Raw genomic sequence first — 27,754 nt, forward strand, 5'->3', positions numbered from 1 at the left:
ATCAAGTTGCAGTGCTCTTGTTCAGATGCAATCCTCACAAGGTTTAATATGTGAAAATACATATAAAGATAGAGTATGGTATACATAGTATGTTTAGGTTAAACAAACAAAAAGCTATGCCGAGAAAAGACAGGAAGAAATGCATAAAGCCTTAAAAATAATATTATATGGTAGAAATAGAATGAGTTTTGGAATCTGGAAATACTTGGGACTAAAATCTGGCTCCCATACACATCCCTTAATGTCTCTCATCCTTGGTTTCCTTTTTTGTAATATGTATATAAAAATACTACCATCATTAATGGTTAGTATGAAGCCTAAATGGAGTGACTTAAATGTTAGGTGCCTGAAAATTAGTAGGTTCTTGGGCCATTATGTTATTCCTCGAAACTTTTTGTTCCTTTTAAAAGGGACAGAAGTACTCATATGTTACTAGTGTAATTAATTATTGAAAACAAACTGGAACAACTGTTGCCGAAATGTTAGCAGTGTTTGGTTCTAGGTGATGGGAATATAACTGATGATTATTTTCCATTCAGTATAGTTTCTGTGTTTGTAGAACCAATAAGCCAAAATAAACAAAGAGTTCTTTTAAATAGAAACACCCGGTGATATGTATTTTTTCTTCCCAGTTTACTGACTTGTTGAACAGGAGAAGAAAGCAGATAGAAGGTATAGTAGGAGAGGAATGAAAGTTTACATGGTACCTACCATCGGAAAAATCAGGTGGAGAAAATGGAATGCATCAGAAAAATAAATTAATGAAAATGTGTTTTTATTTATAGATATCCTTCAAGGTTTCTTCTGCATAGACCTTTAGATTTGTAAGGAGGTTGGCTTGTAAAGACAGTCTTAGTTTTTCTATTGCCTTTGTGTCATTATTTACAGAGTTCTCTTTCACTTTCAGAGGGGTCCTAGTTTGGATGTTGAAGTATGTGATCCCCCTACTTTAAAGGATGTGGATTCCTTGAAAGTTTTCAAAGGACCCAATAATGCTCTTGGATGATTTTGCTCAAAGATTTGTGTATTACAGTGCGGAGAAGGATGGAAGGCCAATGAGATTGAAAGGATATCAAGGTCAACTTTTAGGTGTAAAATTCTTAGATGAAGTCAAGAAAGATAAATAGCATTTGAGATGTGAAGAGACTCTACTGCAAAGTTTTCTGTCCTGGCTAAGGGGGCAGTATAAGGTTGAGTTTTTCATATACACCAGGGGGAACAATATTAAGTGAAATACATCGCAATCTGTAAGGCGCTATTCAAATGTAAAGTGCTTTCATGTGTATATGCAGTTCCATTTGAGTCTCACTATAGTCTCTAGTGGGTTTAAAAAAAATAGATATGGAAATTGCTAGTAATTGATTGATCTGGGAATAAAACTCAGATTTCATGCTGTTTTAATTGGAACACTCATCTGGCACCTTCTCCACACTCTCTGGGTAGGGCTTTTTCTGACTACCACAAAAACTGAGTTCAGTTGGCTTCCTGGAGTGAGCTGCATGGTTACTTTTCAGGAGATGAAATTATCCTCACTACATAAAGTGCCTTTGCTATGTAAGGTATTGACAAGATGGTATAGAGTTTTGGACTGAAAACACTTGTCCATTTCTAAGATGGAATATTAGGTGGTTGACAATTGTTAGATTTGGGTATGTGCCATTTATCTTGACATTGGACATTCCATTCCTTCCTCTTTCCCTCTGAAAGCTCAGTAAAGCAAAGGGAAGGGAATCTGTGGACAAAACTTCAAGGGCTTGACCTGATACTTGTTGAGGCTCTTGTTTGGTACTTTACTCACATACCAGCCTCTAGATTAAGGATTCATGTATGGAATTTAAGGATTGAAAAAAAAATAAGAGCTTATAACTAGTCACTCTTTCAACTCTTTCTGAGTACACAACCTTTGGAGAAAAGTCTTATAATTATAAGTAATGCTTTTATCTCAATGCCAAGTGATATTTCATTTTGATCTAGGAATCCAGGATATACATTGCTTTTGGAAAAGTGTTAGCATTTTGTGCTGCTGAATTAAATCACTCATGATAAAGGAAATCCCCAGTGCAGTTCTTCCCTGCTGTCCTAAAACCATATCAAGACCCCACATATCTGAGAAAAGGAAATTGTACCTTAAGGCTTAATACAGAAGTCAGGAAGACTGGTTTCCATTAGAGCTGGGTTGTCAGAAGCCTCCAAATTAAAACTGTTGGGAAGTTGAAATTTAAAGTTCAGTGTTAACGTGAAGGGGGTTCACATACTACTGTTCTAAGGGCTAATCTTTAGTGATAGATGCAGAGACAGGAGATTCACGTGTTCTTAGGGAAACCAAAGTGTTCTTCCGTCCTAAGCGTTTTGGCTTTCATTTTTATGTCAGTCAGTCAATGCCAAGACTATGTTTGAAAGGACTAATTCTAGCTATTTCAAAGGGTCTTCTTTTGTCTAATGTTCTTAGAGAATCATGTAGTATTCTATTCTGTGATATATTTTAGATAAACCATGATGACTACAGATATCAGTGATCCTAATTTTTCCCCTAGTTAATGTCAACATGGACTTGTGGGGGAAAAAAAAAAGCTCATAAAGCTGGAAGGCAATCCTCACTATAGTGATTTAAATAATAATAATAATTATTATTTTGAGGTGAAGTCTCGCTCTGTTGCTCAGGCTGGAGTGCAGTGGCATAGTCTCTGCTCACTGCAGCCTCTGCCTCCAGGTTCAATGGATTCCCCTGCCTTAGCCTCCCAAGCATCTGGGATTACAGGCATTCGCCACCACACTCAGCTAATTTTTGTATTTTTAGTAGAGATGGGGTTTCACCATGTTGGCCAGGCTGGTCTTGAGCTCCTGACCTCAAGTGATCCTCTCGCCTTGACCTCCCAAAGTGCTGGGATTACAGATGTGAGCCACCATGCCCAGCCTACAGTGATTTAAATTAAATATTACCACTAATTAGATAAGTTGTTTAAATTTTTTATGCTTCAATGTCCACATCTGTAAATGGAAATTCTAAGCAGCTTTCTATCTACCTTATTGGGATGTTTTCATGGTCAAATGAATGATTAGATGTCAGATCCTTTGAAAAACTAGAATCCTGATTATAGTAGACATTTAGAATGCTCACCCACGTCTAGTTTATCTTCATGGGAAGATTCCTCTTCCCGACTCCCCTTGCAATTGAATAGGTCTTATGATTCTTGCTGGCCATTGAGTTGTGCTTGAACATGAGCCACTTTTGAGCAGATCACTTAATTGCTTATGTGAGACCTGTTAGGACTCTCTTCCTCTGCTGTGGTGATTATGGAATGTTTAGAGTTGGGAATGTTTCACAGTTTAGATCTATCTGGAAGCTAAGGCAACACATAGAAGATGTTTATCCAGGAGAGGTGACTAGACCCATCGTAGACTTTGAGGAAGCAAGAAAGAAACCAGTGTATCAGCCTCCTCTTATCTGTGGTTTCACTTTCTGAGGTTTCAATTACCTACGGTCAGCCTCAGTCTGAAAATATTAAATGGAAAATTCCAGAAATAAACAATTTATAAAATTTAAATTGTAGGCAGTTCTGAATAGTGTGACACAACCTCTCATGGTCACGAGTCATTTCTTTGTCCAGCGTATGCATGCTTTTTATGCGACCTGCCGTAGGCATCTTGGTTGTCAGATCTACTGAGACCGTATTGCAGTGCTTGTGTTCAAGTTAATAGTAGCCTAACATTACATCACAAAGCCTATGTCATTTACCTCATTCCATCTCATCGTGTAGGCATTTTGTCATCTCACATCATCACAAGAAGGTTGAGTATAGTACAATAAGATATTTTGAGAGAGAGAGAGACTATATTCACATAACTTTTATTACAGTATATTGTTATACTTGTTATATTTAATTATTGTTTTACATATTTTATTGTGCCTAATTTCTAAATTAAACTTTATCATAGTTATGTATATATAGGACAAAACATAGTATATGTAGGGTTTGGTACTATCCGCAGTTCCAGGCATCCAGTGGGGGTCTTGGAATGTCTCTGACAAAAATAGAGGAGAACTACTGTACTGTGTCAGATCACTGAGATTGAGGGGTTGTTTGTTATGGCAGCAGAACCTAGCCTAACCATACTGTTGTAGGTATAAATAATTCTTAAAATTGTTAATTGTAATTATTAGTGAGATATTTCCTAACCCTCTGCTAATATTTACTACTAATTTGCTGTTGTGCCATTTTCTGACACCTAGTAGATTTGAATCTGACCACTTTGACTCTTTTCTCATGCCCCACACCCAAGAATCTGGAAGTCATGTCCTGGAAGTGACCTGAAGGAACAAACAGTATTAGCAGTCATAACATATTGGCAGTTACAACATAAAAGGATGGAAGCTAAATTCAAGAAGTACTGTGCCTGACATGTAATGGGCACTCAGCAAACATTTATTGACAATAGGAAGAGAAATTGGATGATATGTGGCTATTACCAGTGATTTCATGTGGCAAAATCTAGTAAATGTTTAGTTCTCATCTTCCTTGACCTTGTAAACAGGGTTTGGAGCTTTTCATCACTCTCTCTTTCTCAAAACTCTTTGATCCTTGGCTTCTTGGACATCAGAAGCTTCTAGTTGCCCCCCATCCTGGTAGCCGCTGCTTGGTCTCCTTTGCAGAATCCCCCTCTTCCTAATATCTAAATACTCTAGTGCCCTAGAGCTCAGTCTTTGGGTCCCTTCTTCTTTACTTGAATCTCTCAGTTATATCTGCTGTTTTACTATTGAGTGATTTCCTTTTATTGATTTATACATTCTCTTTTATATGGAGAGTAGTAACCCTCAGTCTATCCTACATTGCTGATGATGTTCCTCATTTGTTATTAGATTTTTACTTTATAGTTTTTAATATACTACGTATTTACTATATTTATAGTTTTTCATAGACAATGTACATTTTTATATAATCATATGCCATTTATCTTTTTTTATTATACTTTAAGTTCTAGGGTATATGTGCACAATGTGCAGGCTTGTTACATATGTATACATGTGCCATGTTGGTGTGCTGCACCCATTAACTCATCATTTACTTTAGGTATATCTCCTAATGCTATCCCTCCCCCCTCCCCCAACCCCACGACAGGCCCCAGTGTGTGATGTTCCTCGCCTTGTGTCCAAGTGTTCAGATTGTTCAATTCCCACCTATGAGTGAGAGCATGCAGTGTTTGGTTTTTTGTCCTTGCAATAGTTTGCTGAGAATGATGGTTTCCAGCTTCATCCATGTCCCTACAAAGGACATAAACTCATCCTTTTCTATGGCTGCATAGTATTCAGTGGTGTATATGCACCACATTTTCTTAATCCAGTCTATCATTGATGAACATTTGGGTTGGTTCCAAATCTTTGTTATTGTGAATAGTGCCGCAATAAATGTACGTGTGTCTTAATAGCAGAATGATTTATAATCCTTTGGGTATATAGCCAGTAATGGGATGGCTGGGTCAAATGGTATTTCTAGTTCTAGATCCTGGAGGAATTGCCACACTGTCTTCCACAATGGTTGAACTAGTTTACAGTCCCACCAACAGTGTAAAAGTGTTCCTATTTCTCCACATCCTCTCCAGCAGCTGTTGTTTCCTGACTTTTTAATGATTGCCATTCTAACTGATATGAGATGGTATCTCATTGTGGTTTTGATTTGCATTTCTCTGATGGCCAGTGAATGATGAACATTTTTTCGTGTGCCTGTTGGCTGCATAAATGTCTTCTTTTAAGAAGTGTCTGTTCATATCCTTTGCTCACTTTTTGATGGGGTTGTTTTTTTCTTGTAAATTTGTGTTCTTTGTAGATTCTGGATATTAGCCCTTTGTCAGATGAGTAGCTTGCAGAAATTTTCTCCCATTCTGTAGGCTGCCTGTTCACTCTGATGGTAGTTTCTTTTGCTGTGCAGAAGCTCTTTAGTTTAATTAGATCCTGTTTGTCAATTTTGGCTTTTGTTGCCATTGCTTTTGGTGTTTTAGACATGAAATCCTTGCCCATGCCTATGTCCTGAACGGTATTGCCTAGGTTTTCTTCTAGGGCTTTTATGGCTTTAGGTCTAACATTTAAGTCTTTAATCCATCTTGAATTAATTTTTGTGTAAGGTGTAAGGAAGGGATCCAGTTTCAGCTTTCTGCATATGGCTAGCCAGTTTTCCCAGCACTATTTATTAAATAGGGAATCCTTTCCCCATTTCTTGTTTTTGTCAGGTTTGTCAAAGATCAGATGGTTGTAGATGTGTGGTATTATTTCTGAGGGCTCTGTTCTGTTCCATTGGTCTATATCCCTGTTTTTGTAGCAGTACCATGCTGTTTTGGTTACTATAGCCTTGTAGTATAGTTTGAAGTCAGGTAGCTTGATGCCTCCAGCTTTGTTCTTTTGGCTTAGGATTGTCTTGGCAATGTGGCCTCTTTTTTGGTTCCATATGAACTTTAAAGTAGTTTTTTCCAATTCTGTGAAGAAAAGTCATTGGTAGCTTGATGGGGATGGCATTGAATCTATAAATTACCTGGGAAGTATGGCCATTTTCATGATATCGATTCTTCCTATCCATGAGCATGGAATGTTCTTCCATTTGTTTGTGTCCTCTTTTATTTCATTGAGCAGTGGTTTGTAGTTCTCCTTGAAGAGGTCCTTCACATCCGTTGTAAGTTGGATTCCTTGGTATTTTATTCTCTTTGAAGCAATTGTGAATGGGAGTTCTCTCATGATTTGGCTCTCTGTTTGTCTGTTATTGGTGTATAAGAATACTTTTGATTTTTGCACATTGATTTTGTATCCTGAGACTTTGCTGAAGTTTCTTATCAGCTTAAGGAGATTTTCGGCTGAGACGATGGGGTTTTCTAAATATACAATCATATCATCTGCAAACAGGGACAATTTGACTTTCTCTTTTCCTAATTGAATACCTTTTATTTCTTTCTCCTGCCTGATTGTCCTGGCCAGAACTTCCAACACTATGTTGAATAGGAGTGGTGAGAGAGGGCATCCCTGTCTTGTGCCAGTTTTCAAAGGGAATGCTTTCAGTTTTTGCCCATTCAGTATGATATTGGCTGTGGGTTTGGCATAAATAGCTCTTATTATTTTGAGATACGTCCCATGAATACCGAATTTATTGAGAGTTTTTAGCATGAAGGGCTGTTAAATTTTGTCAAAGGCCTTCTCTGCATCTATTGAGATAATCATGTGGTTTTTGTCTTTGGTTCTGTTTATGTGATGGATTATGTTTGTTGATTTGCGTATATTGAACCAGCCTTGCATCCCAGGGATGAAGCCCACTTTATCATGGTGGATAAGCTTTTTGATGTGCTGCTGGATTCGATTTGCCAGCATGTTATTGAGAATTTTTGCATCGATGTTCATTGGTGATATTGGGCTAAAATTCTGTTTTGTTTTTTTTTGTTGTTGTGTCTCTGCCAGGCTTTGGTATCAGGATGATGCTGGCCTTTTAAAATGAGTTAGGGAGGATTCCCTCTTCTTCTATTGATTGGAATAGTTTCAGAAGGAATGGTACCAGCTCCTCTTTGTACCTCTGGTAGAATTCGGCTGTGAATCCATCTGGTCCTGGACTTTTTTTGGTTGGTAGGCTATTACTCTTTTTTTTTTTCTTTTTTTGAGACTTTTTGAGTCTCCCTCTGTTGCCCAGGCAAGAGTGAAGTGGTTCGATCTTGGCTCACTGAAATCTCTGCCTCCTGAGTTCAAGCGATTCTCGTGCCTCAGCCTCCTGAGTAGGTGGGGCTACAGGCAAACACCACCATGCCTTGCTAATTTTTATATTTTTAGTAGAGGTGGGGTTCCGCTATGTTGGCCAGGCTGTTCTCAAACTCTGGATCTCAAGTGATCAGCCCGCCTCAGCCTCCCTAAGTGCTGGGATTACAGGTGTGATTTACTGTGCCTGACCTCATTCCTTTTTTTTTTTTTTTTTTTTAAGGCTTTTCGAATTAGTGTGGCACTTTGGGGATTTGTCAGTATGTGAAGTGGCTATGCTTAATATATGTGCATGTATGTTAAAGCCACTTTCCTTTGTATAGCAGGACTTTGTTGCTTATCTGTCATTTTTGTCCATGCTCTTTGGGTTATGTAGCTACATGGTGAAGGGTCAAGTTGTTCCAATTTAGTCTTGCCAAATTATCCTCGTTATTATAATAATCATCTATTATTATGTAACAAAGTACTCCAAAATTTACTGTTTTAAAGCACCAATAATCATTTATTATCTTTCATGGTTTCTGTGAATTCAGGAATTCCGAAGTGGCTTGGCTGGGCAGTTCTGGGTTAGGGTCTCTCACCAGGTTGTAGTCACATCTAGGCTAGGGCTGCAGTCATCTGAAGGCCGGAGGATATATTTCTAAGCTGGCAGTTGGTGTTAGCGAATTGGTCCTTCTCCATGTGGATCTCTTTACAGAGCTGTTTGAGTATCCTCATGATGTGGTGCTTGGCTTTCCCCAGAGCAAGTAATCCAAGAGACCAAAGCAGAAACTCCAGTGTCTTTTATGACAGCCTCAAAGTTCCACATCTTCATTTCCACCTAATTCTATTGGCTGCATAAGAGACTAGCCAGTCTTCAGTGTGTGTGCTGGGGCTGGGGCTGCTACATAGCTGTGACTACCAGCGGGTGCAGTCTCTGGGGACCACTACCGAGGCTGGGTACCACAGTAACCAGAGAGCACTTTTTATTTGAGAAGTTTTCTTGGGTTTGATATGTACTTTTAAACTGAGAATACGGGAATGCCAACCAATAAATAACTGGATTTATACAAAGCACAGTTAACTTTACATTCTGTTAAGCAGAAAGAAAATGGATGAGTTTTTGCAGACTGTTTGCTTGAGTAAGGCCGTCAGGGCAGAGGACACCTGAGATTGCCCTGATGCAGTTCCTTCTGGTACACTTTTTGGTACTAATATTAATATTTCTTGATTTTCCGCATCCTCCATCTGTCTCTGAATCCAAATATTTTGAAGAAAACAAATAAGAGGGAGGCAAGAGGCCGGGCGTGGTGGCTCAAGCCTGTAATTCCAGCACTTTGGGAGGCCGAGACGGGCAGATCACAAGGTCAGAGATCAAGACCATCCTGGCTAACACGGTGAAACCCTGTCTCTACTAAAAAATACAAAAATCTAGCCGGGTGAGGTGGCGGGCACCTGTAGTCCCAGCTACTCGGGAGGCTGAGGCAGGAGAATGGCGTGAACCCGGGAGGCGGAGCTTGCAGTGAGCTGAGATCCAGCCACTGCACTCCAGCCTGGGTGACAGAGCGAGACTCCGTCTCAAAAAAAAAAAAAAAAAAAAAAAAAAAAAAGGCAAGAAAATGTTTAAGACAGAGTAGAAATAGCTGCTAATAACAGCAATAACTACTTTATTTCTTGAGTTCTTGCTATGTGCCAGATATGTCTCAGACCTTTTGCGTGATATCTTATTTAGCTCTTCCACTGACCCCATTTTAACTATGACAAAACTGATGCTCAGAGTAATTTATTCAAGGTCATGTAGTGAATGATTGGGCTGAGATTTGAACCCAGGTCTGTCTGTTTCTAAAGGCTGTGGTTAATCTACTGCCTCTCACTGTATTCCATTGTTATAAACACACAAACACAATGTTTGGGCGTCAGAAAGTTGAAAAGCGGTAGAGTTGTGTATTATCTGGAAGGATCTGTCAAAGGTAAAAAATGCAGGAAACTGTAATCCCAGATACAAAAATACTCTGAAACTGAAAAGTGCTTTATAAATGTAAGGTGGCAGTGTTATTAATATTATTCAGCTCAGAGAAGTAAGAAAATGAATCATGTATAATTCCTCTATTTCTTTTCATTCAGATTATCGCAGAACACCTGCCCATTAATCTTGACCCTGTAAAACAATAACTGCCTATCCCAGTAACACACTGGAGTTAATGTGTAATTAAAGAAAATTATTATCACTTGGCTATGAAATGGGAATAGCAATATTTCAAGTTAATATGTATTTTAGACCAATAAATGTTTTAGTTTAAAAAAACTCTGCTAAAATGTACAATTTAGGAAGATATCAAACCATCAGTTTAAAGCATAAGAAGCTTTATGTCTGTAAAACTATTTTGTTGTAATGTCAATATGATATCATATTTGTCTTCCACACGAAGACATTGTCTTTCTGACAACCACTGTTTAAGAAAATAGGCCTTGGGAATGGGGAAGGTACATTTCTCTTGGATTTTCCTGTCTTTTGACATGTACCTTGGTGGCGTGAACACATTAACGATGAACTCAGTTGACGGTCTTGAGGGTGAGGGATGATATGTAGCCTTCATTACATTGCCTTGGCGCTGGGCCCGTAGGCACCAGCAGCAAGAGCTTTGATTTCATTTTAAAGGAGTTAGAAGAATGTGAAGAAGGTCATGGCCATCAATCTGTTATCACTCTGCTAGATAGGATCTCTTTAAGGAGGAGTGTGAAACATATTTTAAAAGCTCCAATGAAGGCCCCCAAATGGCGATGTTCATCCTACCACTTCCTAATGAAAGTGTGCAATCTCTGAAACAGAGCTCACAAGCACTGCACAACAACAAATTGTCTAAGGAAATGCTTTCATTTTAAATTTTCCCAGCTAGAGCCAGCATATATAGACAGTAGTTACAGTGGGGCATATGGATGAAAGCAAAAAAAAATATCTTGCAGTCCAGTTAGCTTTATTAAATGCACATTATTGTGAGTGGGTCAGTAGTCATCCTACTGCAGAGAAAAGGAATGGAGACTGAAGTTAAATGTTCTGCTTAAGGCTGCTTATTGATTGGAAGGCAGGGTATATAGTCTTGGGGAGCCCTGAGCTCCCAGAATGCACCTCTGCTGTCACAAGCTATAGCCATGAGGTCTCTGAATATCATGTCCTTTGTTTTATTTCTTTTGTTTCATTTTTAAGGATATTTTAGAAAAGAAATGTATATTACTTAGAATTTTGAGTTCTCCAAATAGGATTTAGTTTTGTGAAATGTCATCTAACTTTTAGGGACATGCATATATATTTTTACATAAATAAAATTCTGATGCATGTCCAAATATCTGTCCTACTCATCATTGTTAGTATAGACATTTTTTGCTACTATGCTACAAAGCCTTTTTTTTTTTTTTTTTTTTTGAGACTGGGTCTTGCTCTGTCACACAAGCTGAAGTGGGTGGTGATGTGATCTCGGCTCCTTGCAACCTCTACCTCCTGAGATCAGGTGCTCCTCCTGCCTCAGCTTCCCAAGTAACTGGGACTACGGGTGTGTGCCACCATACCCGGCTAATTTTTGTATTTTTAGTAGAGTCAGGGTTTCACCATGTTAGCCAGGCTGGTCTCAAACACCTAACCTCAAGTGATCCACCTGCTTCAGCTTCCCAAAGTGCTGCAATTACAGGTATGAGCCACCCACCCATCAAAGTCTTAATAATGTTTCAAGATGGCATCATAGTCCATTAAGTTGATATGTCATAATTAATTCCCATCCTGTTGGACATATAGTTTGTTTCTAAAATTTTCTCTGCTGTAGATGACATGATACCAGTTTTCTTCATGAAGATAGCTTTTTTATTTCCTAAGGTATTGTTTTCTGAAGCTAAATTTTTTCAAGAGTGGATTTAGAGGGTCCAAGTTCACTTTTGTTGTTTATGCAATTATCTTCATGGGTTTGCTTCCCTGAGAGATGGTGAGTGCTTTTTCTACTTTTTTATGTGGTTAATTTTCAAAACTCTAATCTGGATTCAGGAGTTCACATAGTGCTGATTTGACTGACCAAATCTGATGACTGTAGCAGTCCCAGCCGAACACAGAATTCACCCCATTGGTTCAAATGAAGAGGACGTCCTGAAGGGCTCTACTCACAGAAGTGTGTGCAGGGTTAAAGAGCAAACAAGGGACTCCAACAGCGGAAAGTCACGTCCAGCTCTGGGCTGAAGGGATGAGAGAGGGGTATAGTGTTTCCTGAGGGCTCGTGGCCAGCCCTGGGCTGAAGGGGTGGTGGAAGGAAGTAATGTTGTATGAGCACTTAGAGCTGCAGCCATGGAGAAGTAGGACCTGCTGGCCCCGGGGCTGTAGGAGGACAGAGCTTTCACCAGAGATGCTGCAGTGAAGCACCTGAGCAGTGGGAGAGAATTTGAGGCCAACCTCCCATTCCTCTCTCCCTCCAGTCTCATGCTAGTGCCTCCCACTGGCAGGACCCAACCAAAAGTCACCTGGCACGGGACCCTGGGTGGTGCTGCCTTCAGGAGTCACCCTCCTGGAACACAGAGCAGGGCCAGTAATGGATTCAGTGCTGGTGGAGGTGAAGGGGCAAATGGAAAAACCCCCAACGAGAAAGAAACAGACCAAAACAAACTATCACCATAATTGTGGAGGTTTGTTTCAGTAGCAGCACTGGGGACCCATTTATTGGAATTGGTTTGTGTTTCACACCCCTCTGGACTGCGAGCTTCCAGAAAGGCCTTAAATAGTGCATCCATTTTACCATGAAAACTGCGTCACAGTGGGAGAGCTGGGGGCTCCCGAAAGAGCACTCAGCACCGCCAAGTTTGTGTCACAAGTCTGTGGACGCCGTGCTCGCTCTGTGACCATGTTTCTAGTCATCTTGTGTTAGCTCTGGTTTTATTCTTTATAATAGCTGTCTCAGTTCTGCTCCAGCTCCTAACTCAGTGCCTCCAGGTTTTGATGGAAACATGTTTCTCATTTCTTTTTTTCTTTTTTGAAAAATTATTTTTTTCTTTTTTTTTTTTTTTTTTGAGACGGAGTCTCGCTCTGTCGCCCAGGCTGGAGTGCAGTGGCGCGATCTCAGCTCACTGCAAGCTCCGCCTCCCGGGTTCACGCCATTCTCCTGCCTCAGCCTCCCGAGTAGCTGGGACTACAGGTGCCCGCCACCTCGCCCGGCTAGTTTTTTGTATTTTTTAATAGAGACGGGGTTTCACCGTGTTAGCCAGGATGGTCTCAATCTTCTGACCTCGTGATCCGTGCGTCTCGGCCTCCCGAAGTGCTGGGATTACAGGCTTGAGCCACCGCGCCCGGCCTTTTTTTAATACTTTAAGTTCTAGGGTACATGTGAACAACGTGCAGGTTTGTTATATATATATATATATACATGTGCCATGTTGGTGTGCTGCGCCCATTAACTCGTCATTTACATTAGGTCTATCTCCTAATGCTATCCCTCCCCCCACCAACCCTCCCACAGGCCCTGGTGTGTGATGTTCCCCACCCTGTGTCCAAGTGTTCTCATTGTTCAACTCCCACCTATGAGTGAGAGCACGTTTCTCATTTCAGTACATACTCAAGGCAGCTTGTCTGTGTAACCACATCGCCAAACTGCATTCCACAGGGCAGTTTCTCACTTTGGGGGCTGAGGGCCTCTGAACATTTATGGACTTCGGGGATTTGTGAGTCCTCTATACACATTTTCACATGTCGCTTTTATTTGGATGGCAACAAGAATTTAAGATAGGCATTTTCTGGATCATTTGGATGACTACCTTATAACTGAGTACTGTGACATGGTTTCAGTGCCTGCACCTATGTTAGGTTTGTGTTCAAATTAGTGTCAAGCAGGACCACTTTCAATGTGGAGTGTTCTTAAGAAAAAATCATGGTACATTTAATTTGATCCCAAAGCACTGTTTACATTCAGAGAGCAAATGCCCATACAGCAGGCTGATGAAGAAAGGTTTCACAGTAGTTCCAGAAGGGAAGGTGGCAGGAGAATTCAGTCATCACATGGAACAGGAAATAAATGCTTGCTGAGCTCCGGAGAATCTGTGCCACAGTGATCAATACCGTACAGCTCCTCATTTGGGCAGCAGTGTGGTTTCAGCAGAACATCATCCAGCATGTTAAATTAATGCTTTAACTTGAATGCTATTGGCTTTATGGTTTGGGTTGTCTTTATTTATGCATGTTCTGTGGTGTGGGTAGATGAAGGGTAGTATGTCTAAGGATTTTGGACCTGAGTTTATGTTGGTTGTTTTCTAAGTAACAACCTAATGATAATTAGAGTTAACATTATGAGACTTCAAGAGAAGATCTTTAAAAAAAGATATGTACATGACTAAAGGTGGACAATTACTGTGTGGAGGAAAGGGCATTAAACTGGTAATCTTGGCCTTTATGTCCTCCTCGTGAGAAAAGGGAAGAAAAGAGAAGGGAGGGAGGAAGAAAAGAACTATTTAAAAATGCTGTACACACCTGTAATCCCAGCACTTTGGGAGGCTGAGGCAGGCAGATCACAAGGTCAAGAGATCGAGAACATCCTGGCCAACATGGTGAAACCCTGTCTCTACTAAAAATACAAAAATTAACTGGGCGTGGTGGCACGCACTCCCAGCTACTCATTCTGGAGGCTGAGGCAGGAGAATTGCTTGAACCCAGGAGGCAGAGGTTGCAGTGAGCTGAGATTGCGCCACTGCACTCCAGCCTGGCCGACAGAGACAGAGCTCGTCTCTAAATAAATAAATAAATAAATAAATAAATAAATAAATAATAAATGCTGTAAAAAACCACAATTCTTCACCCCAAGAATTCATGAAGTTTTGGATGATTTAGTAGCACATATTTAGGAAATGTAATACTCACCTGATGTTATCCAAGAAGGCACCACGGGCTCCTTTGCTGTATGCTTTTCTAGTTAAGGACCCACTCCTATGGAATCCAAGGGCCATTCTTCCTGTTTTTACCATAACCAAACAGCATACTGAACTCTCATAAATATTTACTCACTAATTTTTCTGAAGTACTAATTCCCTTTGTTGAAAATATTAAAGAATGTCTTGTCCTTTTAATTCCTCACTGCACTAACCCCTCCAAGAATATGGCTTATGAATACAACACTTCTTGGAGGATGCCAATATATAGTCCTTTTGGGGGCTGAGACCAGCTACCTTGTAATTATCAATGACAGTTTTTCCGCTGGGCAGAGAACATTGTCTCCTCTTTGCGTATAGCAGATAATTGTTATCAATGCTCAGGGCAATTATGTGCATGTGGGAAACCCAGGTAATGGTGTGTTTGGTGGTAAGTGCATGGTCTGTTTTTTGGCAGGGGTTCTGAAACCCATGATGTTAAGTGGGCATCACACGATACCATGAACAAGTGTGCATGTTGGAGTAGCTCAGCATTCTTAACTAGGGTTGTCCTTCGCAACCCACAAGCATAGCATCACTTCTAACAGTTCTGAAGTTGTATTAGCCAGGCTACTATTAGCTGTTATTGCCACTGTTCACTAATTCCTCTAATGGAGTTCATCAGAAATAGAGCCCCATGAAAATATTAGATAGTTCATAAATAATTTGGAAGTGGCACTTAAATGTGTTACACATTTTCTCCCCGGCCAACTGACCTTTCTACTTGCTTGCTTTAGGATTACATAAAAAGGAGCCTGAATTCCACAAGTTAGGGTTCCAATTGCGGTGTTGCTCTTCCCCAACTCTTTTCCCACCTCCTGCTCCCTGTACCAGCCCCACTGTCCAACTTGTCAGGGAACGTGATGAAGAAATGGCCATAAGAAGCTTCTGTAGGTCATTTTCCTAGAGCCCAACCTTTAGGTAGACCCAGGCTCAGCAACCAGGTGACAAAGAAGCCTTTGAAGGATGGTCTTTCTGTGATTTATTATTTTCTAAGAAGAAAGTTCATGTAGGTCGATGTGGTCAGACTGTGTCTAGCAGAAAAATTCCAGGAGGAAATTGGGTTCTCCCAGTGAAACAGAAACTTTTCGTGTTGCCTCATTTCCGCCATCCTAATCCTCTGGATTGGTAAAACCCAGGAACTCAAACACATCTTACCTCCCAGTCAGTGCTGTAACTTCACAAATCACTAATCACCAAGCCTGTTTGCCAAAGTCAAACAACACCTAGCCCGGACAAAGCCCTTCACAAACAAAGCCACACCTGCCCTGCAAGTTAGGATAAGTAGATTACTCTCTAGACACAGCTGAAAGTTTAAGCTGCCAAAACACTCTTTCCTCCTCCTGGAGGATTTTCTTTGCTCTAAGCCCCTCTTCCACCCAGGGAAGCCACCCTGCCTCCAGGGCCCATGGGATTCCTCTGGAGAGTTTAATTCTGTCTGGAAACCAGTCAACCTCTTCCCCATCACAAGTGTGGAGGGCAGGCTTGGCTGGGATGGATTAGGTTAGGAGGGAAAGTGGTGAGGAAGTCCTGGCTGGAGGTCTTGGCAGATTAGGGCTGTGATACCACTTTCTCCCACTGTGAATAAAGTTGCTATCCTAACCCCATTTCCAAACAACTCAGACATCTTAGAGTACTTTAACTCCAATCACTCTCTCTTGAATTATATGCTATTGTTGTCCGATATTTTAGTTCTGACTTCTTTTACCACCACAGTATAGATATCTTTTGTTTTACAGAGACAGTTTAAAAATACTCATTTAAAATTACCTACCTATATACCAACTTTTCTGCTCCTTGACATTCCTTATCTCCTCCTTGCTAAAGTAAGGTCTTTAGAAATTCTCGTGAAGTTTTGTTGATAGTAAACTCTCTCTGTTTTTGTTTATCAGAAAATATATTTCTCATTCTTAAAAAATTTATTCATTGGGTGTTCTAGTTAAGACTTATTTTCTCCTACCACTTTGAAGATAACTACTGTCAGTTTATAGGTAAATAAGTACAACTGACCCTTGAACTTGAGAAGAGATGCTTAAACTCTTCATAATTAAACAAATGCAAGTGAAAATGAAAAGAAGATAACTACTATCTTCTGACTTCAGTTGTGGCTGTTGAGAAATTAACTGTCAGTCTAATTGCTGACCTCTTTCTGGCTGCCTTCATAATATTGTGGTTGCTTTTGGTATTCTGTAGTATCATTTCAATGTCTCTAGATGTGGAATATAGCTGACTCTTGGACAATGGTGGGGTTAGGGGTGCTGACCCCTCTGCATGGTTGAAAATCCATGTATAATTTCTGACTCCCCTAAAACTTAACTGCTTAATAGCCTACTGTTGGCCAGAAGCCTTACCAATAAACAATCAATCCATACTTATTTTGTATATGTATTATATGTTGTATTCTTACAATAAAGTAAGCCAGAGAAAAGAAAAAACTTACAAAAATCATAAGGAAGAAAAAATATATTTACCATTGATTAAGTGAAATATACAGATAAAGGTCCTCATCCTTATCTTTACATTGAATCAGCTGAGGAGGAGAAGAAAGAGGAGGGGTCAGTCTTACATCTCAAGGGTGACAGAGGCAGAAGAAAATCCACGTATAAGTGCATCCACGCAGTTCAAACCTGTGTCGTTCAAGGGTCAACTGTACTTTTGATTTCTTCTGCTTGGGATATAGTGTGTTTCTGCATCCTTGGATTGGTGTCTTTCACCAGTTCTAGAAAAACCCTGGCCATTGTGTCACAAAATTGCCTCTCCTCCATTCTCTATTCTCTCCTTCTAGGACGTCCATTAGGCTTGTGTTCAACCTTCTTCTTCTGTGCCTCATGCCTCTTAATAGCCTTTTAATAATTCCCATCTCTTTATCTTTCTCTCTGTACTGCATTCTGGTTATTTTTTTTCACAAGCCTTGTCAGGTCAGTAATTCTCTATTCAGCTATATAAATCTGTGGTTTAGTCCATCCATTGAGTTTTCAGTTTTAATGATTTTATACTGTTGTTGTTTTGTAATTCTCTTTGTCTAGTTTGCAGATCTTTCTGGTTATTTTCTTGAAGTCTCTTTTTGTTTGTTCATTTTGATATTTCATATTTTATTACATGAAATATTTTTTATATAGTAATATTATTTGTCTGAGAATACTAGTTATTTGGTAATTGAGGGTGTAATTCTGTTGTTTATCATTTATGCCAACTCTCATTTTCATTGTTTTGTTTTCTTGTGTTTTGAGAAATTATTTGTGTGAGCTTATATTTGGTAAAATTTAGTAATATTGAGGGCTCAAACTGAGAACTTTCCTCCAGAGAAGATTTAAATTTCTTGTGTCCTGGAACTTGGGATCAGGACTGATCTGGGACTGCGTTCGTAACCTTTAAGGATCTTGACTTATTGCCCAAGTCTCAGGTTCAGCTGCCCCACCATGCGAGGGTCCCATTGCTCAGTCTCTGGTTCCAGAGGTCTTAGCAGCACCTGCTCCCAGGGCAACCCTGACTTGGTGTATGCTTGCCACTTACTATTTTGATTTTATATTTCCTTCCTTTCCTCCCGTCTTCCTTGTATGTATGTATGTATGTATGTATGTATGTATGTGTATATCTATGTACTTTCTTGGGACATTGTCTTTAATTTTTTGGTGGTCATAAATGTATTATAAGATTGTTATAATTACCCAGGATCCCATTATATTGTATCAGGAAGACCTTGCAGAATATGTGCTAGAAGCAGAAAAATGGATCTCTTATAGAATACCCCCAGTTCCTTGTCTCCTTTCAGTTACAGCTAACTTGGGCCTAAGTGTCAAATGAGACCTGGAAGTATTCTACTCTTGGTTTGTGGGGTACAATGGTGCCCTAATACCCAGCACCATTTCACATTCTACCTAATGATCTTCTTTGTTGGACTGATCACCTTGAGGTCATTGGCCAGAGGTATGTCTTCAAAATATAGTACTGCATAGGTAAATGATGATTTTTTTTTAAAAAAAGAAACAAATTGGGCCCCATATTTGGGTATTCAACTCCTTTACAAGATATGTTTTCAGCTAACATATATTACTTACATGATTTCTTAAAAGGAAAACTATAACCTATTGCTTCTAAAATCTTTTTGTTTTTTATCTTCTTGGATATGATGTTGCCATCATTTGCTTCTTGAAAATCAAGCTTGAGTTTAATATTTCCTTTTGCACCTAGTCATATCTATCATGTAATAAACTTTACTGGAATTGAATTGCATTTTCTAGATGGTTTGACAGAGACCTGGATATGGCATTTAGGGATGTTCCATCAAATAGCATTTTAAATCTCCTGACAGGCCAGTCTTTAATTAGTAGAGCAGATTATTTGGTTCAAATTATAGATCCAAATCATGGGCTTTAGGGATACTTTATGAAAACTGCTTCCTTGCCCTAGTTCTAATCATTGTCACTGCATCTTTTCCACATTATTGTTGAGCAGTTACTGTAATTAGATGAGAGAGTCTCACAGGATGGAAGGTGGAGATAGAACTGGGTTTTATTTGGTGTTAATCAAGGCAGTCTTTATAGTGTTTTTGTCTCACCTGGATAGAGACTATTGAAAGAAATGTGTAAGGCATTAAGCATTTCGCAATGAATAGTGGTAACAGGTCCTTTGAATGTGAACGTTTCCTAAATTTTATCTCTCAAAAAATAAACTTAACAAAACAAGTCAAAATTTCTTAGGGAAATTACAGAGCTTTTGTATCAACAAAATAGCAACAGGATGTGTTGTAGAAGGTTATGTATCTGTTCATTGCTCAGGTGCATAAGAAATACCAGTAAAGAACATATCACCTGCTTTTTCTTTGCTTTTGAGAGACTGCTCTATTTTTTATCTTGCCTAGTGTTCCGATCCCCTTGGTTGTAACCATAAGAATATCTGATGAGAATTATGTAGGCCATCTGCTCTAACTTCACAAATGAGAGAAAAGGAGACTTTGTCTGGGGAACCTCATCTCTTTTCTGATGAAAAATGATGAGTAATCCGTGGTTGCTTGAAATGTAATGCTGAGTGGGTGAATAGCAAAGGGCATGTGAGATTTGGGGGGTTGATTGCATGCTTTTTAAAACTCAGCATATACGGCACATCCTTTAAACACAAAAAGGTCCTCTGCTGGTTATCTGCCAGGGATATGCAAGGTAAGAATGACCAAAATCCATATGTTTAGGACAGTTCTTGAAAAAGTCATCTCCGAGATGCTAATAAGAAAGCAAATAAATGTAAGAGCTCTAGCGGGTAAAGTTGCTTAGGGTATAAATGATTTCAACAAGCTTGGGAATGTACAAAATATAGGAAGCAGGATGTTTCTTGAGAGTGTGGCACAAAACACTTTGGACAAGTGCCAGGCCTGGCTACCCTCTGCATATGTGTCCCAACCCATACTTCTTTAGGGAACCCCTCCTCAAACTCTCTATCTGAAAAATCTCATCTTTGGGACGGATGCAGTGAACTCCTTCCTGCTGAAGTATAAGTGACTAATAAGCTTTGTGGGTTTCCTCCTCCTGGTTTATAGCTGGAGATAATCTTTAAGTCAATGGGATGCAGCCTCAGTTGTGTAATAGCCAAGGGTATCTCCTTGGAGGAAGTGGTGAGGAGTTCTAAGTGCTGTTTAGAGTTATTATGCTTTTCCTGTGGTGTATGCAGCATCCCCAGCTGCTGGTGCTATGATGAGGTAGGTGAGACTTATGGTGGACTTTATGCAGACTTCTTGATGGGGCTTTGTAGGCAGAGGAGAGAGCCTGTATAACTCATCTTTGTATTGTTCATTTCTAATTCAATGCCTGGTGCAAGATAGAAACTCTGTAAGTATTGGCTGTTGCATGGAGGTCAGCCTGGGACCTTCCTTCCCAGACACAGGGCCGTGGTGTCTGGGAAGGAAGAAAGAGGAGGTATTCACACAGGTGCCTGGACTTCTGCTTCCTCTTCATCCCAGGTCCTCAACTTTGGTCCAGGAGCCTGGGTACTGCAGGCTTTGTGCTCCAATTAAGTGGGTACACCCCCCTCTTTCCTGTAGGCCCCTGAGAGGCCAACTGGACCACAACTCCAAATGGCAGCTTTTCTCCCTCCAACTCTTAAGTCTGATTTTCCGAGCCTTGGATTGGTCAGGACACAGAGGGAAGATTTGTTCCCCCGTGAGGCTGTTGCTGAGGACAGTTTGTGCCAGTCACCTGATGTGTCCCCCAGCCTTTGCTCTCAAAATGGCAAATTTCCAGATGTATGACATTTTTATTATTCTAGGGGAAAAAATTCTTTAAATGCCTTTTGAAGGGGAGGAGAAGAGAAGTCACTAGTTTAATTTGGACAGAGTGGTTTGGCTTGGGTCCTATAGCCATATCATAATGAGTCTTTATTTAGGCACACATCCATGGAGTAATTAATCCAGGAGGGGCAGAAGCTGGTTATTTATCTTAGGTACCTGACAAGTTCTGTTTTATACCTGGTGGTAAAGTTGAAGACGCATGTTCAAAACCAAAAGCTTCTGCATATTACAGAGGGTATCAGGCCTTGTCCCACTAACTTACAACAGAGCTAGATTAAGTGATTTTCTGTGACTGGGGAAAGGAGTATTGACTGCATTCCCCTTCCTAATTCCTGCAGACACTAAAAATGTGTATCCACTCCATCTGTGTCCTGCCAAATATTTCTACCCAAGGACAAGAGGACAGTGTACAAAATCTGGGTCTTTCTTGTACCTGGTTTGTGGTTAGGAAAGGTTATTGAGCCTCAGGACCTCTTTACAATGTGTCCCCAGCCTAAAACCCCCTACTTACTTAAAATCCCTTTATCCCAAATGTCTACAATATCAGTCATAATGATACCTTTTCACGTTCATTTGTTTAGATATGCCACACTTCTGCCTGCTGTTGGCAACCCTCCTGGACTAGGCTGCTCTTGTTAATCACATGGATGTTGTGAGTATTATGTTCACAAGTGGATGTAGAGAAGATACTTTTATTTAACTATAAATCCTCACCACATGACCTACTCATGCTTAGCAAAAATATATTAAACATTTGTGATCTGGAGTTTCATTAATCTCAGGGATTACACTGCTTGTTCATTGGTTAAATAATGTGGTTTCAGTATCTTCCCCTAATCATATTGACTTTTTATGAAAGAACTTTTGACACAAAGCTGTGTCTCAGAATGTTTTGACGTAAAGGTAGCTGCTGATCTTAATTTGCGATTGTGGATTCATTTCATCTTGTATGCTTTTATGTTATAGGTTTCTTAATGTTGCCAACATGAAAGTGCTTCGGATGGCTTTGAGTCCTAATCTTGTGGTTCTGTTCACTGAAGATAAGCTGCAAGTTTTTGATTATTTTATTTTCCTATGGATCGCCAATAGGTCTAAATAACCTCCTTAGTTGTACTGGCAGGACTGAGTAAAAAGACAAAGGATAAGAAAGAGGGAAGGAAAGAAAGGAAAGAAAGAGAGAAAGAATGAGCAAATATGAGAAAGAAAAAGAAGACGGAAAGAGGAAAGAGAGAATTGTCTTGGGAAGGTGATATAGGCCACTAATTACTTTAGAGCTGCAAGCCTTCTGCACAATAATTTATTTGTAAGCCCAGAGTTAGAAAGGGCCCATCTTCAGAATCCCAAAAGAAATATATATGTGGGCCTGTATGGTTGGTCAGCACCACTTCTCTCCTCCCTAAGTTTAATGATCAAAGAATGGGAAAGTTGTCAGATCCCTTCCTGGATCTTAAGTCAGTCTCTTGTGTGACTGACTTGAAGAGTCACAATGAAAATCTCCTAACATAAAGCGAAGGACATCTGACCAGCAAAGTCTTTGGGAGCTAAAACAGAATGAGAGGCTAGAAAGAACTGATGATGAAAATACTTCTTTCAAAGAGAGAAACATCTCAGAAAAATCCACAGAACCACAGAATCTTAGACAGCACTCTCAGGTGATCATTTTAGTCTTGTCATTTGTGCTTTATTTATGGAGAAACTGAGACCGGGAGAGGGGAAGAGACATGCCAAAGTTAACCCAGTATGGAGCTGAGCAAAGCCATGCATCCTGGGTCCTTTTTTATACTGTCATACTCCCTTTTTTAAAAGAAACAATCATAGGCAAGTCAGGGCTGGTTGCATAGAATTAAATGAAATAGGGCAGACAGAATTTATTTCACTGCATGCTTAAAGAAGAGCCGTGCCTAGAATGAAGTTTATTTTTTTGAGGTTTTGAAAATGTAAATTTTCCAGGGCCATGCCAGATTGCCTGTGTGCAGCAAACAGAAGCAGCATTCTAGATGGAACCCAGGGAGCCTGGGACAGATTTACAAAGGGTTCATGTGGAAATGGACTCACCTTTCATGTACCATGATTTGGTTTCGGTTTGGGCTAAAGGAAAGGGACATAGAAAGGCACATAGGTTACTGACAAGTGGAACATGATTGCTTAGGTCCTTTCTCCAGGGAAGGGGTTAGATGCAGCTCGATTTCTCAATCCCTGGCAACTCTAGTGGGTGTGGGGCCAAAGCCCCACATTCTGGCTCCCTCTCCTTTTCCGCAGATGGAAGTGAAATGAACTCATTGGCAGCTACACACCGAGAAGGAGAAAGGCTTTGAAGCCTTTTTAGAGCTACTTAGCAAGGAGTCTTACTGCTGAAGACGGGACAACCTATTTCCATTTTACAGATGTGCAGTTTGTTAACTGTGCTTGGCCCTGCCCCATTAAATTAGCCTTCCACTCTTGGTAGCTTGTTGAATGAATTGCTAGGGCTCTGCTTCATTGCTGCTTGGCAGGCAGTTTAGTAGAACACTTTGGTAGCAAGCACCAACACGGAATACTGAGACTTAGAATGTCTCAAAGTCTGTCCAAAGCCTTCAGCTTCTGGGAACTGATGCTATTATTTATTTACTTATTTTAAAAATTTTTTCTATGGTGCATTTCATGGTAGCAACAGACCAAGAACAATTATGGATCAGGAACTGTAGTGCTTATTTAATTATATTTCAGAGTTTTGTTTTTACTAGGTTCTAGATCTCCAGTGAATTCCTCTTTAGCCAGACTTAAGATTTAAAGGGCCCACAGACTCATATTCAGGAAATTGAATGTCTTTGGCTAGCGCGATTCTAAACTGCAAAGTAATCTTGGGAAACTGGGGCTCTGTGGTCTGTTTAATGAGGTACTAAGACCCAGGAAAGGTACTAAGGCTCTGTGGTCAGTTTAATGAGGTACCAAGATCCAGGAAAGGTACTAAGACCCAGTGGTTATCAATAAAACACTATATTCATTAGTATAGTTTCATTGATAATTAGTGAGTCTTAGTACCTTTCCTTCCTCCCTGTCCTTTGACTTCAGGTGCTGGAAAGGGTGTAGGGTAGCCAGCGTAAATCTGCTTCACTTCAAGATCATAACTAGGCATTGCTATTGATTTCTCCTCCCTTTGGGAATATCTTAGAGAATAGTTTTGGGAACCAGGCAGAGTTGGGCATCTTTCAAGAGTATCAGAACCACTAAGTCAAAATACATTCACATGTCAGTCTGTAAAGTATAATCCTAGATGTATTACTGCAAGATTAGCAGAACTTCTTGGGGCACTTGCTTCAATTGGCTTTGACTTTTTGTAGAGTCCTTTCCTTTGCTAGAATCAGGGAGAAGAGAAGGTTAGAGAATGTTCTTTCTACCTTCATTCAGTGTGCTTCGGTGTCAGTACGGAGATGCACAGAGAGAATGTGTGTGAGCTAAAAGAGTGAAATAAAGAAAATCCGTGTAGCAAATATGTATTGAATGCCTACTTGGTGCTAGATGCTGTAGATACAGTAGTGAACAAACCATGGTTCCTGTTCTCTGGGGATATGTTATATTGAGGGGAGAGGAAAGACCAGCAAGCAATATGTTTCTAGTGGTGGCAAATGCTCTGCAAAAGCAAATAAATGAAGGAAGGAAGGGAAGGAAGAAGGAAGGAAGAGTAAGCAAAGCAAGCCAGCAGGGAAGGGGGCTGGGGAATGCTTTAGGTATTATTTTATGAAGTGTGGTTCCGAGAAGGGAACATTGAGCAGAGACCTGAAGAAAGGAGAGAGAGAGAGCCCTGTGTGCTTGAGCTGGAGAAGGATCGGGCAGAAGGCTTAATGGGATGGAGTCAGCTTCTCCCTGCGCTCTTCTCTGCAGTCACATCTTACTACCTTGGCTGCTTCTGATTTACAAGTTGGCTATTCTCATTTTAACCGTAGTTTTATGAGGTGGCTGCTATTAAATGAGAATTATGCCTAGATTGTACTTTATTAAGGCAGTTGTTGTTGTTGTTAAGCACCAAATTCATTATATTTCAATTACATGGAATTCTGATTCTTTAGAAAGCCACAAAAAAGACTCTAGCCTACTAAACTCTTTATCGCTTCTAAGGTATCTGTACGCCTGGAAAACTATTCCTTGGGGGATGGGAATGCTTACATAAATGTAGGGTTGTTTTACTGCCCCTGCAATTCAGATCACTAGAGAATATTCATCTGAAATAAAAGTAGGTTTGCTTAGGATAGATTTGAATCAATGATATAACTTGAAGCTATGCCAACAACCCCATTCTCTCACAGTATATGATGTGGCAGAGGGAAAAGTTGGTATAAGAGGAGGCAGTGGAATGCAAGAGCTTTGCATTAGCCAAATTTGGAAGCAAGCCAAGATCCGTCCTGAGACCACGTAGTCAATCTGGGTTGTCAATCACTGTCTACCAGCCCAGGGCTACTTGATCAAGATCTTTGGAATTGGTGTGCTGGAATAAAGAGTAGCGAGGCATGCAAGGTTAAGAACATACTGTATTCATAAAATAATATTTAAAAACCAAAGTTATTTTAGAATAATGGGAAATATTTACAGGAACCATCTTTGAAGATTACTTGTAGTGCCGGGTATAGTGGCTTATGCCTGGAATCCCAGCACTTTGGGAGGCTGAGGCAGGTGGATCACTTGAAGTCAGGAGTTCAAGACCAGCCTGGCCAACATGGTGAAACCCCGTCTCTACTAAAAATACAAAAATTAGTCGGGTGTGGTGATGCACGCCTGTAATCCTAGCTACTTGGGAGGCTGAGGCAGGAGAATCACTTGAACCTGGGAGACGAAGGTTGCAGTGAACCAAGATTGCGCCACTGCTCTCCAGCCTGGGTGACAGAGCAAGACTCTGTCTCAAACAAACAAAAAAAAAAGATTACTTTTGGTTGTGTCTGATTTTCCCAGGGTGCCTTTGTAATGTCAATTGTCAACTATTTTTTTTGTTAGTTTTGAGAATTCCTTTAGGTTAAAAGGCTATTGTTTAATGAGCTTTGTGTGCATATTTAAATATGTGTATGTATGAATAAAGAAATGGGTATTTTTGGCTGGGCACAGTAACTCACGCTTGTAATCCCAGCACTTTGGAAGGCCAAGGTGGGTGGATCACCTGAGGTCAGGAGTTCAAGACCAGCCTGGCCAACATGGTGAAACCCCATCTCTACTAAAAATACAAAAATTAGCTGGGGGTGGTGGCAGGTGCCTGTAATCCCAGCTACTCAGGAGGCTGAGACAGGAGAATCGCTTGAACCCAGGAGGTGGAGGCAGCTGTGACCCAAGATCATGCCACTGCACTCCAGCCTGGATAACAAAGTGAGACCCTGTCTCAAAAAACAAAAGTGCCGTTTTTTTCCAAACTATTTCTAGAAGCTTAAAACATTTTTAAAGAAAGAATTAAGAAACCTCATAAATCAAATGAGAGATAATTTACTAAGAACCAGAGCTGATATCTTATGTTACATTAAGGGGATATTTTCCTTGATTCTCCCTGCCATCCCTCCCCACCCCAGGCTGGGAGTCGTACCCTTTCTTTGTGTTCCCAGAGTATCCCATGAATGTCTAATCATAGTCATCGCTACCTGCTAATTCATATCTTTCCATGGCTTTCTGGCGGGCTGACACTGTGTCCTTGAGCTTAAAATTACCAGCAGTTTGCATGGTGGCTGACATGTAATAGGGGCTCCGTGTATGTTTATTGACTACGTAGAAGAATGAATGAGTTATTAAGATTTATATCTTATTCAGAACATTCTGGCAACCAAAGCAAAAAGAAAAATATATTAGTTTCACAGTTTCATATGCATATAAGCCTAAACAGAGCATTACTTCGGAAGTTGCATTTTTCTCCCCTTGGTGCCAAGTGCCTGAAAGTATTTATCTGATGAAACAGTGAGTTTCATAGGAAACATTATTTTCAATATTTCATAAGCTACCAGTGCCCTGGACTAAATGAAAGAATTACCGTGGCTTTTGGTAGAACCTGACAGCCAGAGGCCAACTCTAGCATCCAGAGATTCCAAGTCTTCATTAGCTTCTTAGTAGATTTACTGGTACAACGTCTCACTCGCAGATGGCAGTGGGTCACGAGCCATCTTATTGTATGCCACTGGATTTTATTTTCATGATTGCGAGTATCTAATAGATATTCTGCTGAAAGATTTTTCTGTGCTGAAGCATTAAGTGGAGTGTGTGAATTAAGGAAAAACATCCAATAGAAAACAAATTGTGAGGGTGCTGCCGTCAGTTTAGAAGGGTATGGTTCCTCCAAATTCCGCAGAGGCGTTTGTCCTTGTTGATTTATAAGCTTTGTGAGAAAATAATTATTTTGTGAAAAAAATGTGAATACTGGTGGAAGTAAGCTAATGAATATTGGCCTAGTTAAAAAATGTTTTTAGGCAGCTTATTCTGTGAAGAGGGAACAGTGCTAAGGAGTACAAAGATGTGGTTGCTGAAGGAAAGAAGATTGATTGATTTTTGCTGTGTATATATGGGCCAAGATAGAGAAAGAGGACAGAGAGGAAAATTAAAAATCCTTTGATCCAGCAACAATAATTCTTCATTTAAATGTTTTGGATGGATGCATTTCCTTTTAAGTTGGATAATAACTTAGTAAAGAAAGGCAGTGAGAAGTTGTGTTCTGAATGCCAAGGCAGTCTAAGGAGAGAATGAAGGCAGCAGACATTTATTGAGCATCTGCTGTTTTCTAGGCATTGTGTAAAGGATTTTCGGTATTTTTTTTTTTCTTTGAACTCTTATAGTAATCCTGTGAGTCAAGGAGGGGGAACTGGATGAGTGAGGTTAATTAAATTGTTAAGATCATGCAGTTAGTGTATATATCA

The 27,754-nt window shown here is 40.1% G+C and overlaps 1 protein-coding gene and 1 long non-coding RNA gene across 8 annotated transcripts in view; one reads left to right on the plus strand and one right to left on the minus strand.

Moving 5' to 3' along the window:
- The window catches only part of LOC139357109 (uncharacterized), a 32,511-nt gene extending 24,077 nt beyond the window's left edge, over positions 1-8,434 (minus strand). The window contains exons 1-2 of the long non-coding RNA XR_011609760.1: positions 8,302-8,434; positions 2,127-2,200 (exon numbers count right to left, since the gene is read on the minus strand). This is a non-coding gene — a long non-coding RNA (uncharacterized lncRNA). The remainder of the gene's footprint in view (positions 1-2,126; positions 2,201-8,301) is intronic.
- LOC105492691 (LY6/PLAUR domain containing 6B) overlaps positions 1-27,754 on the plus strand; it is a 188,844-nt gene that overhangs the window by 80,325 nt on the left and 80,765 nt on the right. For 3 of the 7 annotated variants that reach the window (XM_071072719.1, XM_071072720.1, XM_011759922.3), the window contains exon 3: positions 21,482-21,552. The exons of the other annotated variants lie outside the window; for them this stretch is intronic. The gene's annotated coding sequence lies outside the window, so the exon portion shown is untranslated. The remainder of the gene's footprint in view (positions 1-21,481; positions 21,553-27,754) is intronic. 7 annotated transcript variants of the gene reach the window in all.

Source organism: Macaca nemestrina, chromosome 11, assembly GCF_043159975.1.
Source record: "Macaca nemestrina isolate mMacNem1 chromosome 11, mMacNem.hap1, whole genome shotgun sequence".
In the NCBI taxonomy this organism is placed as follows: domain Eukaryota; kingdom Metazoa; phylum Chordata; class Mammalia; order Primates; family Cercopithecidae; genus Macaca; species Macaca nemestrina.